The 19,548-nt window shown below is 43.7% G+C and overlaps 1 long non-coding RNA gene across 1 annotated transcript; it reads right to left on the bottom strand.

Moving 5' to 3' along the window:
• Positions 1–9,848: 9,848 nt before the first annotated feature.
• Positions 9,849–12,704, bottom strand: LOC142486491 (uncharacterized). The gene is made up of 3 exons (XR_012798985.1): positions 12,433–12,704; positions 10,965–11,084; positions 9,849–9,944 (listed from the first exon to the last, which is right to left on the bottom strand). It is a non-coding gene; the product is annotated as an uncharacterized LOC142486491 (long non-coding RNA).
• Between the last annotated feature and the right edge of the window lie 6,844 nt (positions 12,705–19,548).

The raw sequence follows: 19,548 nt of genomic DNA, 5'->3' as shown, positions 1-19,548 counted from the left end.
AGATAGGCGCAGAGAGAGGGGGCGCAGAGAGAGGAGGCGCCAAAAGAGGGGGCGCAGAGAGAGGGGGCACAGAGAATAGGATATTAAAGAGTGCTTTTCATTGAGCAGTGCAGAAATAGCTGCAATAGAGGTCTGTACAAATGGTGCAGTGTGTAGACACATGCAAAGGTAGGGGAAGGAAAGAGGAGAACATGTGGATAAAAGCAGGAGTGTGGAAGTTAGAGAAATTAGAAAAGTTTAACAGAGGAGTGAGGAAACAGCAAGCAGAAAGAACAAGAGAGAGGTTACATTGGGATGACGTTCTGTGGTAAAGAGAAAATGCTAGGAGAGAGCTTTCAAATATTAGAGGACATGAATTGAGGGAGCAAATGTATAAATCAAAACCTGAGGGGGAGGTATAGCACGAAAGCTTGCACAGCAGATTATAGTCTTAATGTTGCGTGTACCTGTCAGGGTATTCAAGAAGTTAAATTCTCACAAGTGCAGAGTTCATGATGAAATGCTGAATCTAGTCCCCCTCCAATTTAATTTTAATATAACTTTTCCATTCTTCATTACTGCAAAAAGCAAACAAAACAAAACCACATTGCATTACTATTTTCAAAATGGATTGAATGGCATATTCAACAGTGACTGTGTGATGCCAATATTCCCCACTCACTCGTAGTGAAGCACATATTGTACTAGTGTTGAAAGTAGGCCGGTAGAGTCAGGTACGCAGTACTGATAAAACAATAAGTGCCCGTCGTAAGTACCAGCTCCGCAACAGTGCGGGCATCACATTAGTGACGTGGATGAACATATATGGATAAGCCCATATTAAGGCATCACGTGACCAGAGCCGTCACTGACTGGGTATACGTAAAGACGCAGGGAGATGCAAGGAAAGGGAGGGAGAGAGACAGGGAGAAGATGTGAAACGGAGGAAGGCACGGATGGAGGGAGTTCTTCCGAGCTTCTGCGGGCCTCTCTCTTTCACTGGTGCATGCCGGGAGCTGGTCCCAACATCCACAAAGTATGTGTGTATTATTGGTTGTATTTTATGGGGGTAGGAGGGTAGTGTGTATATTGTGTGTGTGGGAGTATTATATTGTGTGTAGAGGTGCAGAGGAGAGTACTAGATTGTGTATCTTGTGTAACGGTGTTGTGTATATTGTGTTTGGAGCTATAATATTATTGGGGAGATTAGTATTGAGGAGGTATTATAGTGTGTATTGTGGGGAGTATTAGTGTGTGTATTGTTTGTGGGTGACAGATGCTGGGGGTATGCAGCAATCCCTGCACTGAGGTCCGAGGCGGCTCTGCATCGCTCGCACACACTGTGGATGACCAAGCATGTGCCCATGATAATCATGGCCTTAGAGGGATGAGTGTGTCAGAGCCTAGAAGGGGCATATATATGATGGAGGAGGGAGGAGGAGGGAGGAGATGATAGCATTGTAAAAGTTAACAAGATAGTTAGTTTAAGCAGAAAGTGAGGAGAGGTTAGAGATAAGGGTAGATGTCAGAGGAGAGAGTTCAATTAAGCTGAGGTATCGAGTAGGACAGGGGTGAGGGGAATGAGAGGTGGTGGATGAGAGCAGAAGAGGTCATGTACAAATAGACCTTGTTAGTCAGAGAGCAGTCATTCCAGAGGGCACGTGAGAAGTGAAGAGTAAAGTGAGACATGGAATGTGGATTACATTAGATGGGTTAATACACTTAGCAGGGAGGTGGAGAGAGAGAGGCAAGAGGCAGAGAGTGGTGCAGGGGTTGAGGAAGAGATGTTGCATGTACCTTATCAGAACATTAAAGAACATCAATTCACACTGGTGCAGAGTTGATGATGAATCCAGTTCACCTCCAATTCAATTTTAACAGAAATGTTTCATTCTTCATTACTGAAAAAAAAGAAAAGTAAAAAACATTTCATTACTATTTTCAAAATGGATTGAATTCCCCCAACAATGACTATGTGTTACCAATATATCCCTCTCAGTCCCACTGCAGCATATACTGTACCAGTGTGAAAGTAGGAAGGTACACAGTACCGGTAAAACAATACGTGCCGGTACTATGCACCATATGAATTATAAGGGGATGTAAATCTCCCAGTCTCTCTCCATATCCGCAACAGAGCGGGCTCCGGTCAGTGGCATGGATGCCCATATATGGGTATGCTCATATTTGGGCATCCCATGTCACTGACCGGAGCCGGCTCTGAGTATAGGAATATATGCGGAGACGCAGAGGTGCAAGGAAATGGGAGGAGGCACGGTGAGAAACAGGGAGAGACCACAGGAAGATAGAGGGCAACAACTTCCACAAGGTACTTGTATGGGTATAATTGTTTGTATTTTGTACAGAGGGGGTAATTTCAGATAAAATACAATTCTCCACCCTCTACGAAACAATTCCACTTTGTTCAGTAAGCCAGAAAGTCTTGGTCCCATGTGGACTGAATTTAATGCAAATAAGGTCCTTAATACACAAGTAAAGAATAAAGTTACTTATTCTCTACTGTAAGAAGTGCCACATTGCCCACTATTTGGGTCCTGTGCCCAGATTGTGACCATGCATGGCAGAGGTGAGATTCCCCCAACTCCAATTTGCTACACTCTCCAAGAGAGATAATTGTGATCAGAGGTGGAACTAGGGGAGGGTGTGAGCAGGGTCACTGCCCAGGGAGTAACCTGACTGGGGGCACGGAAATCTCATTTAGTGCATATGTTGCGGCACTGCATTGATTGACCGGTCAATCTGCACTGCTGCCTGTCACAGTGACATCCTGATCGGGCACTGTGATCAGCTATAGCACTGACCCAGGTGAGATAGTTCAGCACTTTACAAGGAGGGAACAGATGTTGTGGGTGACAGATGCTGGAGGTAGGCCAAGACTGTTGGCCAGAGTAACGTGGAGACTTACTGCACTCTGCATGCCCATCCTCTCCCTGACATCAGGGGAAGGAAGTGGCCCTGGGGTGTGTGTAGGTATGCCAGATGTCAGTGTATGCATAAGTAAGTATGCCTGTGTAGTGGGAGGTGTAGGGGCGTTAAGCTGGAGGACTTAAAACAGGCACAAAAGCACATAGATACCTCTGATTATACCGCACCAAATGCTGATAATATCATGCTGTAGCTGCACTTTACAGAAGATGATGCAGATGTCATCATTGGTTGGTGGGTTCATTAAATCAATCCATCATATCATAACCACACTGTGCATATGATGTACTGAATCAGTAACACCAGGAAGACATCTCCATGTTAGGAGTAGAGTTGAAGTTAACAGAATATGTCCAGCACTGTGGTGTGTAGCCCATAAATAATAATTGTGCACATTACCAGAACAACATACTGTCAACTGCAAGATCATTTTGCTGCTTGTAGCGTATGCTCATCCTGTACAGTGTTGTAGTAGATCCGTCTCTTCAGTGTTCACTGCAACAAAAGTAAGACATTGCATTAATATTACAGACGTTTGGGGGCTGAAATCTCACTTCGCTGCCGACAATTTCCCTTTGCATAAGATTCTTGTGATTATGTCAATGATGATCAATAACTGCATCATAACACAGCCGCTCTATACAGAAGATGTACTTGCTCTCATTGGTCATGGAGGTAATACGTCACACAATGTACAGATATAGCAAGGATTATTTCTCCCACTTGTGCATTATGGCATTATGATGGGAAATGTTGTGAGATTCTGCATTATCAGCATCACTGAATCTTTTGGAAATTAAGTGATATTCTATGTTTTAATGCAATATTATGGATGATCAGCCGGTAAAATAATAATAGCTTGCTGCATCTGTAGCCATGCTCTACCCATGATGTGCTGAACCAATGACTGCAGAGAGATTCAGAGTGCTAAACATGACTGGAACGCATCTCTGAATAATGGGCAGCAAAGCAGTGCAGAATAGGAGGTGAAAGTATTTAAAATGGAAGATCCTTAGCAGCTGTGTGGAGAGTAGACAGTACAGACTGACCAAGTAAATGGTAAAAGGAGTAACTTCAACATTACTTGGCTTTGTTCTCCACATTGAAGCTTTCCTCCTCTTTAAATCACTAATACTGATGCCATGTGTAACCTGTACTGAGAGTTATATAATCTACTGGCCTAGATGAAACCATATGATGCAAACAGGATCCATCCCACTCCAGATTCATAGAATTGAACCACCTCAACCTTTCATAACAATCACATAGAACTGCAGCTGTGCGCTACTGCACATGTTCTTGTTATGAATGGTAGTAGATGTGGTCCTTGGGTCTTTACTTCATACTGTAGCCACCCTCTACTCATGATGTATTGAATCAACGAAAACTTGCATGGTTCAGATCACAGGAAGGGGTAGAGTAGAGATGAAAATATTCTATGTGAAACCCGTAGCAGCCGGATTGTGTGGAGTCAATAAAACGACAAATACTAAATGGTAAATGAGAAATATACACATTGCTTATCTGTCTCTGTGTAGTAATTTTCCTTCTCTTCAACTGTCCTTCAAATTTTCTCTTTTGCAAGAAAAGGAACACATGGCTTCAATATTCACTTCTGTTCTGCAGTCATCCCTCCTGAAATAAAAGTTAAGCATTGCATTGTTATTATGATAATACATACAATAAACCTTGCTCCAAACCATTTGATGCAAAGCAAATCCACCTCCCACCCACAGCTGTGCTCCTTCTAGAGCATGCATGTCAAACTCCAGTCCTCGAGGGTCCCAAACAGGCCAGGTTTTCAGTAGGGATATCCTGAAAACCTGGCCTGTTTGCTGCCCTCAAGGACTGGAGTTTGACATCCTTGTTCTTGAGCTTCTACCACGCAAGTCATCCATGTGAGTGACACTGTACTGCAGTCCTGGTCTGCACACAATCTACTGAATCAATGACATCACACTGTAAAGGCAATCTACAAGATGTATTAGTTGTCCACACTTCCGAAATGTTACTTTTATGTCCAAATCACTTATTCCCATGACCTGATATTTGTATTTGTTATTTATAGGATTGTCACAAAGAGTTGATGAGGTCACCAAATGATAGTATGTAGAGAGAAAGAGAGATCTCAGAACAGAGCCCTGATGTATACCCACAGACAGATCAATAGAAGACGAAGACATGTTAGCAACAGAGATGGAGAATGTGTGACAGGAAAGTTATGATGAAAACCAGGATAGAACTGTGTTACGGATACCAAGAGAGAGTTTAGAATATGAAGGAGGAGAGTGATTGAGAGCATCAAACGCAGCAGATAGATCAAGTAGGATTAGTAGGGAAAAGTGACCTTGGGAATTTGCTTTAAGCACAGTCTGTAGAACGAGCTGTACGAAAGGCAGGTTGTAAAGGATCCAGGAGGGAATGTGATTTAAGAATGTTGACATTCTAGCAATTAGGAGACAAACAGCAGGAGGGATACAGGGCGGTAGTTAGTAAGGCACATAGGGTGTAGGTTGTTTCTGAGAAAAGGGTGACCACTACAGGCTTAAAGTAAGAGGGTAAAGAGCCAGAGAATAGGGAGGAATTGAAGATGTGGGTGAGAGTGGGGACTAAGAGATGCAGTAAGGTGTGAGGGGATACGATCTAGAGGGCATGTGGTAGAGGGAGAAGAGAAGATGATTAGCTTCCAGCTCTGTAAGAGAAGAAAAGGAGTCAAATGCAGAAGGAGAATTAGGTAGAAGGAGAGAAGGGGGAAGGGACAGAAGGAATCTCCTTGTGGGTGGCATCCACCTTGCCTCTGAAGTAGTCAAATGCTTGAGGAGAAGTGAAGGAAGGATGGCAAGTGTGAGGAGAAGGTTAGTGGAGGGAGTCAAATACAGGGAAAAAAAGACAGCGTAAATTAAATTTGAGTGTTGATGAATGTGAAAAAAAAGTAGTGTGGTTTGGCCCCAGAGAGCAGCTTTATACAGGACTGGAGACATTTTTACTGTAGAAAAATCAAATATCAATTGTGTGATTTCCTTCATAGGCATTAAGAACAGCGAGTGGAAGTGTGATGAACATGTTTGGGAATTTAGCCAAGGGTGTGGGCTAGAGGGACAAGTGTGTCAGAGCCTAGAGGGGGCATATAGATAGGAGGATAGCATTGTAAGAGTTAATAAGATTGTTAGTTTAAGCGGAAAGAGAGAGAGAGCAGAGAGGTTAGAGTAGATGTCAGAGGAGAGTTTAATTAAGCAGAGGCAAATCAGTGGGACAGGTAAGATGGGGTGAGGGGAATGACTGATTGTGAATGATGAGAGCAGAAGAGGTCATGTACAACTAGAGCCTTGTTAGTCAGAGAACGGACATTCCAGATGGCATAGGAGAAGGGAAGAGAAAAGTAAGGAAAGGAATGTGGATTACATTAGATAGGTTAACACTCTTAGCAGGGAGGCAGAGGCAGGGAGGCCCGATGTGTATATGAGCAGGTTCAAGATTATAAGAGATATCCCACACATCAGCAAACATAGAAGGAGACACAGAGATAGGTGTAGAGAGAGACAGAGATAGCTCTATGTAGAGAGAGAGGGACGTAGAGAGAATGAGACAGATAGGCGCAGAGAGAGGGGGCGCAGAGAGAGGAGGCGCCAAAAGAGGGGGCGCAGAGAGAGGGGGCACAGAGAATAGGATATTAAAGAGTGCTTTTCATTGAGCAGTGCAGAAATAGCTGCAATAGAGGTCTGTACAAATGGTGCAGTGTGTAGACACATGCAAAGGTAGGGGAAGGAAAGAGGAGAACATGTGGATAAAAGCAGGAGTGTGGAAGTTAGAGAAATTAGAAAAGTTTAACAGAGGAGTGAGGAAACAGCAAGCAGAAAGAACAAGAGAGAGGTTACATTGGGATGACGTTCTGTGGTAAAGAGAAAATGCTAGGAGAGAGCTTTCAAATATTAGAGGACATGAATTGAGGGAGCAAATGTATAAATCAAAACCTGAGGGGGAGGTATAGCACGAAAGCTTGCACAGCAGATTATAGTCTTAATGTTGCGTGTACCTGTCAGGGTATTCAAGAAGTTAAATTCTCACAAGTGCAGAGTTCATGATGAAATGCTGAATCTAGTCCCCCTCCAATTTAATTTTAATATAACTTTTCCATTCTTCATTACTGCAAAAAGCAAACAAAACAAAACCACATTGCATTACTATTTTCAAAATGGATTGAATGGCATATTCAACAGTGACTGTGTGATGCCAATATTCCCCACTCACTCGTAGTGAAGCACATATTGTACTAGTGTTGAAAGTAGGCCGGTAGAGTCAGGTACGCAGTACTGATAAAACAATAAGTGCCCGTCGTAAGTACCAGCTCCGCAACAGTGCGGGCATCACATTAGTGACGTGGATGAACATATATGGATAAGCCCATATTAAGGCATCACGTGACCAGAGCCGTCACTGACTGGGTATACGTAAAGACGCAGGGAGATGCAAGGAAAGGGAGGGAGAGAGACAGGGAGAAGATGTGAAACGGAGGAAGGCACGGATGGAGGGAGTTCTTCCGAGCTTCTGCGGGCCTCTCTCTTTCACTGGTGCATGCCGGGAGCTGGTCCCAACATCCACAAAGTATGTGTGTATTATTGGTTGTATTTTATGGGGGTAGGAGGGTAGTGTGTATATTGTGTGTGTGGGAGTATTATATTGTGTGTAGAGGTGCAGAGGAGAGTACTAGATTGTGTATCTTGTGTAAGGGTGTTGTGTATATTGTGTTTGGAGCTATAATATTATTGGGGAGATTAGTATTGAGGAGGTATTATAGTGTGTATTGTGGGGAGTATTAGTGTGTGTATTGTTTGTGGGTGACAGATGCTGGGGGTATGCAGCAATCCCTGCACTGAGGTCCGAGGCGGCTCTGCATCGCTCGCACACACTGTGGATGACCAAGCATGTGCCCATGATAATCATGGCCTTAGAGGGATGAGTGGGTCAGAGCCTAGAAGGGGCATATATATGATGGAGGAGGGAGGAGGAGGAGGGAGGAGGAGGAGATGATAGCATTGTAAAAGTTAACAAGATAGTTAGTTTAAGCAGAAAGTGAGGAGAGGTTAGAGATAAGGGTAGATGTCAGAGGAGAGAGTTCAATTAAGCTGAGGTATCGAGTAGGACAGGGGTGAGGGGAATGAGAGGTGGTGGATGATGAGAGCAGAAGAGGTCATGTACAAATAGACCTTGTTAGTCAGAGAGCAGTCATTCCAGAGGGCACGTGAGAAGTGAAGAGTAAAGTGAGACATGGAATGTGGATTACATTAGATGGGTTAATACACTTAGCAGGGAGGTGGAGAGAGAGAGGCAAGAGGCAGAGAGTGGTGCAGGGGTTGAGGAAGAGATGTTGCATGTACCTTATCAGAACATTAAAGAACATCAATTCACACTGGTGCAGAGTTGATGATGAATCCAGTTCACCTCCAATTCAATTTTAACAGAAATGTTTCATTCTTCATTACTGAAAAAAAAGAAAAGTAAAAAACATTTCATTACTATTTTCAAAATGGATTGAATTCCCCCAACAATGACTATGTGTTACCAATATATCCCTCTCAGTCCCACTGCAGCATATACTGTACCAGTGTGAAAGTAGGAAGGTACACAGTACCGGTAAAACAATACGTGCCGGTACTATGCACCATATGAATTATAAGGGGATGTAAATCTCCCAGTCTCTCTCCATATCCGCAACAGAGCGGGCTCCGGTCAGTGGCATGGATGCCCATATATGGGTATGCTCATATTTGGGCATCCCATGTCACTGACCGGAGCCGGCTCTGAGTATAGGGATATATGCGGAGACGCAGAGGTGCAAGGAAATGGGAGGAGGCACGGTGAGAAACAGGGAGAGACCACAGGAAGATAGAGGGCAACAACTTCCACAAGGTACTTGTATGGGTATAATTGTTTGTATTTTGTGCAGAGGGGGTAATTTCAGATAAAATACAATTCTCCACCCTCTACGAAACAATTCCACTTTGTTCAGTAAGCCAGAAAGTCTTGGTCCCATGTGGACTGAATTTAATGCAAATAAGGTCCTTAATACACAAGTGAAGAATAAAGTTACTTATTCTCTACTGTAAGAAGTGCCACATTGCCCACTATTTGGGTCCTGTGCCCAGATTGTGACCATGCATGGCAGAGGTGAGATTCCCCCAACTCCAATTTGCTACACTCTCCAAGAGAGATAATTGTGATCAGAGGTGGAACTAGGGGAGGGTGTGAGCAGGGTCACTGCCCAGGGAGTAACCTGACTGGGGGCACGGAAATCTCATTTAGTGCATATGTTGCGGCACTGCATTGATTGACCGGTCAATCTGCACTGCTGCCTGTCACAGTGACATCCTGATCGGGCACTGTGATCAGCTATAGCACTGACCCAGGTGAGATAGTTCAGCACTTTACAAGGAGGGAACAGATGTTGTGGGTGACAGATGCTGGAGGTAGGCCAAGACTGTTGGCCAGAGTAACGTGGAGACTTACTGCACTCTGCATGCCCATCCTCTCCCTGACATCAGGGGAAGGAAGTGGCCCTGGGGTGTGTGTAGGTATGCCAGATGTCAGTGTATGCATAAGTAAGTATGCCTGTGTAGTGGGAGGTGTAGGGGCGTTAAGCTGGAGGACTTAAAACAGGCACAAAAGCACATAGATACCTCTGATTATACCGCACCAAATGCTGATAATATCATGCTGTAGCTGCACTTTACAGAAGATGATGCAGATGTCATCATTGGTTGGTGGGTTCATTAAATCAATCCATCATATCATAACCACACTGTGCATATGATGTACTGAATCAGTAACACCAGGAAGACATCTCCATGTTAGGAGTAGAGTTGAAGTTAACAGAATATGTCCAGCACTGTGGTGTGTAGCCCATAAATAATAATTGTGCACATTACCAGAACAACATACTGTCAACTGCAAGATCATTTTGCTGCTTGTAGCGTATGCTCATCCTGTACAGTGTTGTAGTAGATCCGTCTCTTCAGTGTTCACTGCAACAAAAGTAAGACATTGCATTAATATTACAGACGTTTGGGGGCTGAAATCTCACTTCGCTGCGGACAATTTCCCTTTGCATAAGATTCTTGTGATTATGTCAATGATGATCAATAACTGCATCATAACACAGCCGCTCTATACAGAAGATGTACTTGCTCTCATTGGTCATGGAGGTAATACGTCACACAATGTACAGATATAGCAAGGATTATTTCTCCCACTTGTGCATTATGGCATTATGATGGGAAATGTTGTGAGATTCTGCATTATCAGCATCACTGAATCTTTTGGAAATTAAGTGATATTCTATGTTTTAATGCAATATTATGGATGATCAGCCGGTAAAATAATAATAGCTTGCTGTATCTGTAGCCATGCTCTACCCATGATGTGCTGAACCAATGACTGCAGAGAGATTCAGAGTGGTAAACATGACTGGAACGCATCTCTGAATAATGGGCAGCAAAGCAGTGCAGAATAGGAGGTGAAAGTATTTAAAATGGAAGATCCTTAGCAGCTGTGTGGAGAGTAGACAGTACAGACTGACCAAGTAAATGGTAAAAGGAGTAACTTCAACATTACTTGGCTTTGTTCTCCACATTGAAGCTTTCCTCCTCTTTAAATCACTAATACTGATGCCATGTGTAACCTGTACTGAGAGTTATATAATCTACTGGCCTAGATGAAACCATATGATGCAAACAGGATCCATCCCACTCCAGATTCATAGAATTGAACCACCTCAACCTTTCATAACAATCACATAGAACTGCAGCTGTGCGCTACTGCACATGTTCTTGTTATGAATGGTAGTAGATGTGGTCCTTGGGTCTTTACTTCATACTGTAGCCACCCTCTACTCATGATGTATTGAATCAACGAAAACTTGCATGGTTCAGATCACAGGAAGGGGTAGAGTAGAGATGAAAATATTCAATGTGAAACCCGTAGCAGCCGGATTGTGTGGAGTCAATAAAACGACAAATACTAAATGGTAAATGAGAAATATACACATTGCTTATCTGTCTCTGTGTAGTAATTTTCCTTCTCTTCAACTGTCCTTCAAATTTTCTCTTTTGCAAGAAAAGGAACACATGGCTTCAATATTCACTTCTGTTCTGCAGTCATCCCTCCTGAAATAAAAGTTAAGCATTGCATTGTTATTATGATAATACATACAATAAACCTTGCTCCAAACCATTTGATGCAAAGCAAATCCACCTCCCACCCACAGCTGTGCTCCTTCTAGAGCATGCATGTCAAACTCCAGTCCTCGAGGGTCCCAAACAGGCCAGGTTTTCAGTAGGGATATCCTGAAAACCTGGCCTGTTTGCTGCCCTCGAGGACTGGAGTTTGACATCCTTGTTCTTGAGCTTCTACCACGCAAGTCATCCATGTGAGTGACACTGTACTGCAGTCCTGGTCTGCACACAATCTACTGAATCAATGACATCACACTGTAAAGGCAATCTACAAGATGTATTAGTTGTCCACACTTCCGAAATGTTACTTTTATGTCCAAATCACTTATTCCCATGACCTGATATTTGTATTTGTTATTTATAGGATTTTCACATGTATTACTACTGTGAAACGCTATATACATTAATAGTGCTATATAAATAAATACATACACATTTATATATAATAATAATAACAGCATGTTCTTTTAAAGCGCTGCTAGTTTTACGTAGCGCTATACAGAGACATTTTGCAGACACAAGTCCCTGCCCCATAGAGCTATAATCTATGACATTGGTGCCTGAGGCACAGAGGATATGAAGTGACTTGCCCAAGGTCACACACACACAAATATATATACATAAATATATACATATATATACACACACACACACACACACACACACACACACACACACACACATATGAAAACTAACACAGAAAAAAAGAATCCCCTGAATAGCACTCTAACATACACAAATTGTATCAATAAAGGTTTATTAATCACATACACATAAATGGTTAAAATGAGGAGCAGTGGTGACCTACAAAGCTGTTATAAACTGAACCTTAAGGTGTGGGGAAAAATGCTACACTGCAGTAATAAGTACAAAGTATGTAAATAAAGTGTAGAGGCAAGAAATATATGGAAATGAGAACACTCAGACCGGCCGGTCAAGTACTACCTAAGTTGAAGCCCCCTGTGTGAAGTGCTTGTATGAAACTAGTGTATAACTAACAAGCAAATGCTTGTCCGGGGGCTTAACATATAGACAGTTGATAGATGTATTTGAAGTTGCATATTCTGTGCCGTGGATTAATCAGTATACTGAAAGCAACTGAAGATGGTACAGTAGCTGTGATAGGTTGGCCTCATAGCTCCTCCTTCAATGGAGGAATCGCCTCACAGAGCACTTAAATCCATAAATGCCCAAAGAAAAAAATAAGCATGCAGTACTTAAAGTGAAAGTAAAATGAGAAATGAAATAAAATAAACACACACATTGAAAAATCACTCACCCGACTGAGAGCGCCTTCTACAGAGCGCTGTACCACTGCTCAGCTAGCAGCTAAAACTGTCTCATTTTCCCACCATTGAAGTTTACACATGTCCACGCCCCACTCTAACAAGACGCTGTGTACGGAAGCTCGCAGGAGACAAACTAGTGAGAGAAGGTGTAGCTGCTAGCCACACTCCACGAGGTGCATTGTGGGAAATGTAGTTCTTTGCCTGCTAGCTTCTCTGACTGGTTACTGATCACGTGATGTCACTAGGGGCGGGATTAGTGTGTTGCAATGTAACGGCCCGGCTGTATGATTGTCACAGAAGGGGGGAGCCTGAGAATGTCACGGATTTAATTACACATGTAATGATGTAATAACACAGCCATGAACTAAGCCAGTATACATATGGTCATGTGATATTTATAATGCATTTATTAACATTATTGTGTGGATTTGGGCTGAATTAAACTTGTATGGGATTGTCACTTTAATATCACAGAACCACTACTGTTTAACACTTATAATGACCTCCTGATTACAGATTATTAGGGACAGACTTAAAAAGGCCTGTGTAAATATTTATTATAGAGTGGCCTCTTTACTTTATAATATCAGGGAGTATCAGACAGGCCTGTGTTTATTTTTAATATACATTAGGGTGACCTGACTCCAGATTATTGGCCTTTCCCTCTGACAAATGCATATTTTCCTATACTGTGTTAATTTTGTTAGAACAAAATAAATATTCATGCGCTAAATGACAGTACCAGTGTGAGTCCCAATAAGAAGTAGTGAGGTAAAAAACCATGGTACCAGCAACATATGTAACTGATGGGGAGGGTGCTAAAATATATGGAGTGTGGCGTCCTGATTGCTAAATGAGGTGTATTATATCATAAGTGCATATAACAATATCCCTCATAGCAATCTATTAAGAACCAACAAGAACTAGGTAGCACAATAATCAGTGCTGCAGTTATAGCCTAATAATAAGTATATATATATATATATATATATATATATATATATATATATATATATATACTGCTGCGGCCAAGTTTATTCGAGCATTTGCCCGTTCTTGGCCGCAGCAGTAGCCTGGCGCGCGCCCGAGAGTGACGGGCGCGCGCCGAAGCAGCGGAAGAGCGCCCTCCGATCGGGGCGCTCTCCCTACCGCTGCCGGGTCCGCCGGGTCCCCCGGAACCCCCTGCCGCTGTCCCGCGATCGCGGGACACCAGGGCTCCCTCGGGGAGCCCCTGGACGCGCGTGCAGGGGGCGCACGCTCCCGAAGACGCGTGACCGCGCGTCTATGACGCGCGGCACGCCGAGGGGCGGCCACTAGCAAGCCGGGAAATCTCCCGGCTTGCGGTACCGGCCACACTCGAATAAAGTGTGTCGGTACTATATATATATAATATATATATGTAACCCATATTCCCCCACCCAATCGCAGATAGGGTGCATGTGAGGGGAGCTATATGTATTACCCAGTGTGGTGCTTTACCTGTGAGGCTCACAGGAGGCCTGAGCCTCCGCCAATGAGAGCCTGGGGTGTATCCTCCTGAACAATACTATATGGTGCAGCGCCTCCACCTGTGATGGCTCCAAGCAGAGCGGGAGTTGTTCCTCACAGGACAATAATATAATATCACGCACACAGCATATAAAAGAACAGTGACTTTTCTAACAGTAACATAACTATGCATGTCATACATTAAGTGTCTCTCTTCTAGGAGACACAGTAACTCACGTGTCTCGCAGGATGCAACCCCTCACCGTGTACCCACACCATGTCCAACTCCCCACACCACAACCCCACCCCCAAAATAAGGTATGTGTGTGTGTGACTGCACAGCCACTATGTACTGATTTATAGTTGGTGCACTTATGGATGTTACCTGCCGAGCGCTCCAGCGCTAGGACCTGCAAACAGACTTCGCAAAGGATCCGACGGTGAAGATACGTCAGGGTTACCTTCCAGGGCGATCCCACCCGGTTGGTTGCTGCTGTGCTTGAAGAGGTCTGATCCTAAACCTCTGTAATGGTGCTGCGACAGTCTCTGCTTCCTTCACTTCTCTCTCTCTCTAAAGTGACAGGTTCCTGTACTAGGGCCTGTCCCTGTGACCACCCACCCTCACTAGTGGGAAGTCAGGGCCTCAACTCTAGCCTGGGGATTTCTGGCCTAGGGCAGAATCTCGCAGCTCTCTGCCCACCTTCTTTCCCCCTTTGTCCCCTAAGTCTCACTCACTCATGTGCTTCCCAGTCTGCTTCCTGACTGCACAAAACAATGTATCAAATTCCCTGCTGCAGAGAATCTGCAAGTCTCAGTGGCTGGTTGGTTGCAGGTGACAGGGAACATAGGGCATTCACCAGAGGCTGCTGGGGGATGTAGTCCACTCAGAACCTCTTTCCTATGGGGACTGTGTGCGCGGTCTCTACTGCACCTGTGCAAAGCTGTAGTGGCCACCGCTACACATAACTGCACCTGCGCAACCTACCAGATCTCCTGTACACTTGTAATGGCCACCACTACCCTTGCCAACCTCTGCGTATTGCGCGAACCTCGCACCAAACACAACATGGCCGCTGTGGCTATCTGCGCATGCTTGAGCATCAGGGCCCCCGACGGCGCCGGCACAGATAGCGGCGCCAACTGGGAAAAGTCGCCATCCCCTTCCCCCACTGCCACAGGGGTAAGGCAAGGGGCAAAGGAACATCAGGGAAGCCGGGAGTGGCCCCCTTACATATATATATAGCCATAAAACACATCCACACCAGGGGAAGGAACAGCACAGATAACATTCCAAGAGACACTGTTTTTAAGTTTACCTTTTGCTTCATTCATTGTAACATCGCCGGAAGAAGAGATCAGTGTATCTCGAAAGCTCGCACAAATAAAAGCATTTCGTTAGCCACAGAACGGTATCATCGATTTATTTTTTTGATTATTGAAGCTCGGCTAACACGGTACTGATACCTCTACATATATATATATATATATATATATATATTGTGGTTGACAAATCACCCAAAAATCTACTCGCTGAACAAAAAAATCTACTCATCACCTAGCCCCGCCCCAGGCCCGCTTTAAAAAAAATTGAATAAATTCCTAGTAAGAACAACATTCGTTTTTGACATGTTTATTTATTGTATTACATTATACTACAATTAGTCCTTGTTAAGAGTGTGTGTGTGACACAGAGAGAGTGTGCGTGTGTGTGTGACACAGAGAGTGTGTGAGACACAGAGAGTGTGTGAGACACAGAGAGTGTGTGAGATAGGGTGAGGCAGAGGGTGACAGGGTGAGGCAGAGGGTGACAGGGTGAGGCAGAGGGTGACAGGGTGAGACAGAGAATGACAGGGTGATACCGAGAGATACAGAGGTTGACAGGGAGAAAATGGGTGACATGGTGTGACACAGGGTGACAGGGTGAGACAGAGGGTGACAGGGTGAGACAGAGGGTGACAGGGGGAAACAGAGGGTGACAGAAAGTGAGACAGAGGGTGACAGAAAGTGAGACAGAGGGCGACAGAAAGTGAGACAGAGGGAAACAGGGTGGGTGACACACACACACACACACACACACACACACACACACACACACACACACACACACACACACACACACACTCTCCCTCTTACACACACACTCTCTCTCTCCCTCTCACACACACACACACACACAGACAGACATCAAACCCCTCCCCTCTGCGAGAGCGAGGGTCCGCCCTCACAAATTCCTCTATGCCTCTTATCAGCGGTGCAGACAGGAGATGAAATACAGCAGTGACCGCACGACCCTTCTTTTGGCGATGTTTACATATATATACTGGTAATAGTAAAAAGCAGAACAAATAATATAAAAAGGCAATTGCTTGCTTGGGAAGTAGCTTCTGCTGGGCCCAATTTGAGGAATCCCTTGTCAGTAGGGCCGCCAGCAGAAATCTTGGGGCCCAGGACAAATGCAAGGATCAGGCCCCCCTTCCTACCCCATAGCACACCTACCATGACATTTTTTTTAGGGCACAACTTTTACTCAAATGGTAGTGTTGCAAGGCCTATTTCACACCTCGCAAACCCCCCCATTTTACACTTTGTAGGCCCTCTCTATTTCCCTCCCTTTTCCCATGTATTTTTCTTCCCTCTGTCTCACCTCTCACTCTCCCCCGCCATCAATTACCCAACTCTCCCTCTAAACCTACCCCCCCTCACATGTATTTCTTACCCCTACTCCCTCTTTTCCTCACTCTCTCTCCCCCTCTCTCCTCTCACCCTTCCATCAATTACAACACTCTGACTCAATTCCCTCTCCCTCACATAATTCCACCCACAAAATATATGCCAAAAAAAAACCACCCCAATGCAAAAAAATTCCCACCCCCAAATACATACAAAAAAATCTGCAACCCCCAAATTCACACAACCACCCACCTCCCCAATGCACATAAAACCCCTCCAATTCATATAAAAAAAGCCCCAAGACATATATAGAAGCCCCCACTCCCTCGCAATACGTTTAAAAACATATGACTACTTCCTGTATCAGGAAAGGGATTCCCTGGGCCCGCAGTAGCTGGTCTCCAAACAGCTGACAAAGCTCTGTGATCATACAGGATGCCTCTGCACAGCCTAGGAGTGCTGCAGCTAAGGCAACGGGTTCTAGCTCATGCTAGCTGGTGCCAAATGCTCCAACACTAACTCGTAATGCATTTCGCCACTAGGTGACTTCATCTGAGATACCCCAGATGGGGAACAGCCCCCAATTTATACACTGGGAGTGCAATGTCTATAGATGGTGATTGGTGCAAATAAATTCAGTGGTATAACACTATATGACCTAAGTTTACCTCCTCCCAGCATGTGAAATGGGTAGACTGTCAGCTCCTGGGGTAAAAGATATTTTAAATAAATATAATAAAATAAATAATGGCATAAAATTGACATGAATAAAAATACATATGAATGAGCTCAAACATCCTCAGCTAGGGAAAACTCAACAATAACATTTTAAGAGAGGTATTATTTGGTCCTTGACACTTTGATGCCCATTTATTAAACATACAGGAATAATAATAAACATAAAAGTGCAAGTAATTATGGGTATGAATATATTTTTTAAAAGCCATAATGAGAAAAAAACTTAATGGTTAAAAGTATTTTTCTTTTTTTCACCCAAGTGTTTTCATTATAGCACTTATAGTGCTAGTGAAATCCATATAGGAACTAAAGTTAAAATAATTTCAACCTGTTCCAGGCTTTGGGCCTAGAAAATCTAATCACCCCTTCACATAACAAAAGTGGGAAAAGTTCATAATGCTCCACCTACTTAGAGAATATTAGGGGATCTTATGAAGATATATATATATATATATAGATATATTTGCTGGCTGTTTTGTTCAATAAATGGTTCATTAAGCATAATATAATCTCAAATTCTAATTTTAATTTTATTAGATTGTATCGGTGTCCCTGTATTCAACAGTTTTTGTATGCTTGCAATACCTATTACTTAATGGGCATGCATTTTAAATGACTCTTCAGATTTACATAGGAACCGCTGTACATCTCTGACTATAGTGCTCTTGAGCCCTTGATATCCCCTTATCAGAATATTGCTTGATTCGGTTTATCACCTTCCTGATAGCTACTGAAAGGACTACAAATCCCTTGACATTAGTGCGCCGATGTTCTAAAAACTTTTTGCACATTGTTCGTTTCGTATGGCCTACATACACTGGCGACACACTTTATTCGAGCTCGGCTAGTCCCACGAATTCGGGTATACCCGGGTGTATTGAGGTTTGTGACTGTTTTCTGCCCGAGTGCATTGAGGTATTTTCCAGGCAGGGATTGAAGCATTTTATTCCCGCTGGCTGCAATACTGCACAGTATATATATATATACTGCATTACAATTCATGAATTTATGCCATCTGGTAGACACGCGAAGCATTGCAGCCTATTAAATCCTAATCATTATCATTTCACAGATCAGCCGCCCGTCAGCCAGGCATGAACCCAGGCTGGGAAGGCAAACGCAACGGGGCTTGTCAGAGGTGAGGAGCGGCGCATTCCAGGTATCTGCCAGGTACATACTGGGTATTTGCTCGAATAAAGTGTGTCGGTGCAGTACATCCCAGTTAGGCAGCGCTTATAGTAAGTGCGACGCGATGGGAGCAACGCTGGCGACTCAAAATTTGGAGCCGGGGAAATCAGATTTTTCAGAGGCTGTCGACACATGTGACAGCTTCTGAACCAATCAATGCCCATGTCGCCAGAGACATCCCCGAAAGTTAAATTATAACTTTCGCGGGTGACGTCACACGTCGCTTCGCCAGTCGCGTTGCTGGCACTATAAGCATGACCTAGGGGAGGGCCCAGGAGACTCCCATACAACTCTGGAGAGTTTCTCTTAATTAAGGTAACTTTCCACTATGTATCCTGTTCACAGCAATGCAGTACTAACTACATTTAAGCATGTCTGTAAGATACAAAAGTTAACCCATCATGCACCTTGGCCTAGGGAGGATTTGTTCCTATTAAGTACACCCAGTTTGGCAATGATTTTGGATGTCAGATTATAAATATGCAACTCAAATTTTAAATGGGAGTGAAACCAGATGCCCAGATATTTAAAATTAGTGACACTTTAGTTGGCTTCAATTAATTACTGCATTTATAAAATTCTGCAGAGCATCTAGTAACCTTGTAATATTAAGAGATGGCAGCCTTGGTATGTTATGCCTCTTTTTTCCTGTACACCGCAAAGGATTTTGTGGCCTATTCTAGTAACTCTGAAGTGAGACAAACCACTTCTAAATAGCTCTCTTTATGTGAATTGGCCTACTTTGCTATGCTGTAAGCCAGGCCTGCACAGCTAGAGTCCTCGAGAGCCGCAAACAGGCCAGGTTTTCAGGATACCCTAACCCTAACTTCTTTCACTGCAGCCATTGTAATCAGACACTGCTAATGGAGGGTATGATACATTCTCTACCACTGAAAGAATATACATCTCAGTGGTAGACGGCTGATAAGAAGCTGTTTCAGTCTGGTTCTGCCAATTCGATCGGTTTAAAAAATCCTCCATTTTCAGGTCTATGTATGTTGATCTGATTTCTTAGGCTTTCA

The sequence above is a fragment of the Ascaphus truei genome, unplaced genomic scaffold, assembly GCF_040206685.1.
Source record: "Ascaphus truei isolate aAscTru1 unplaced genomic scaffold, aAscTru1.hap1 HAP1_SCAFFOLD_903, whole genome shotgun sequence".
Classification (NCBI taxonomy): Eukaryota; Metazoa; Chordata; class Amphibia; order Anura; family Ascaphidae; genus Ascaphus; species Ascaphus truei.
This window is presented reverse-complemented; position numbering and strand designations above follow the sequence as displayed.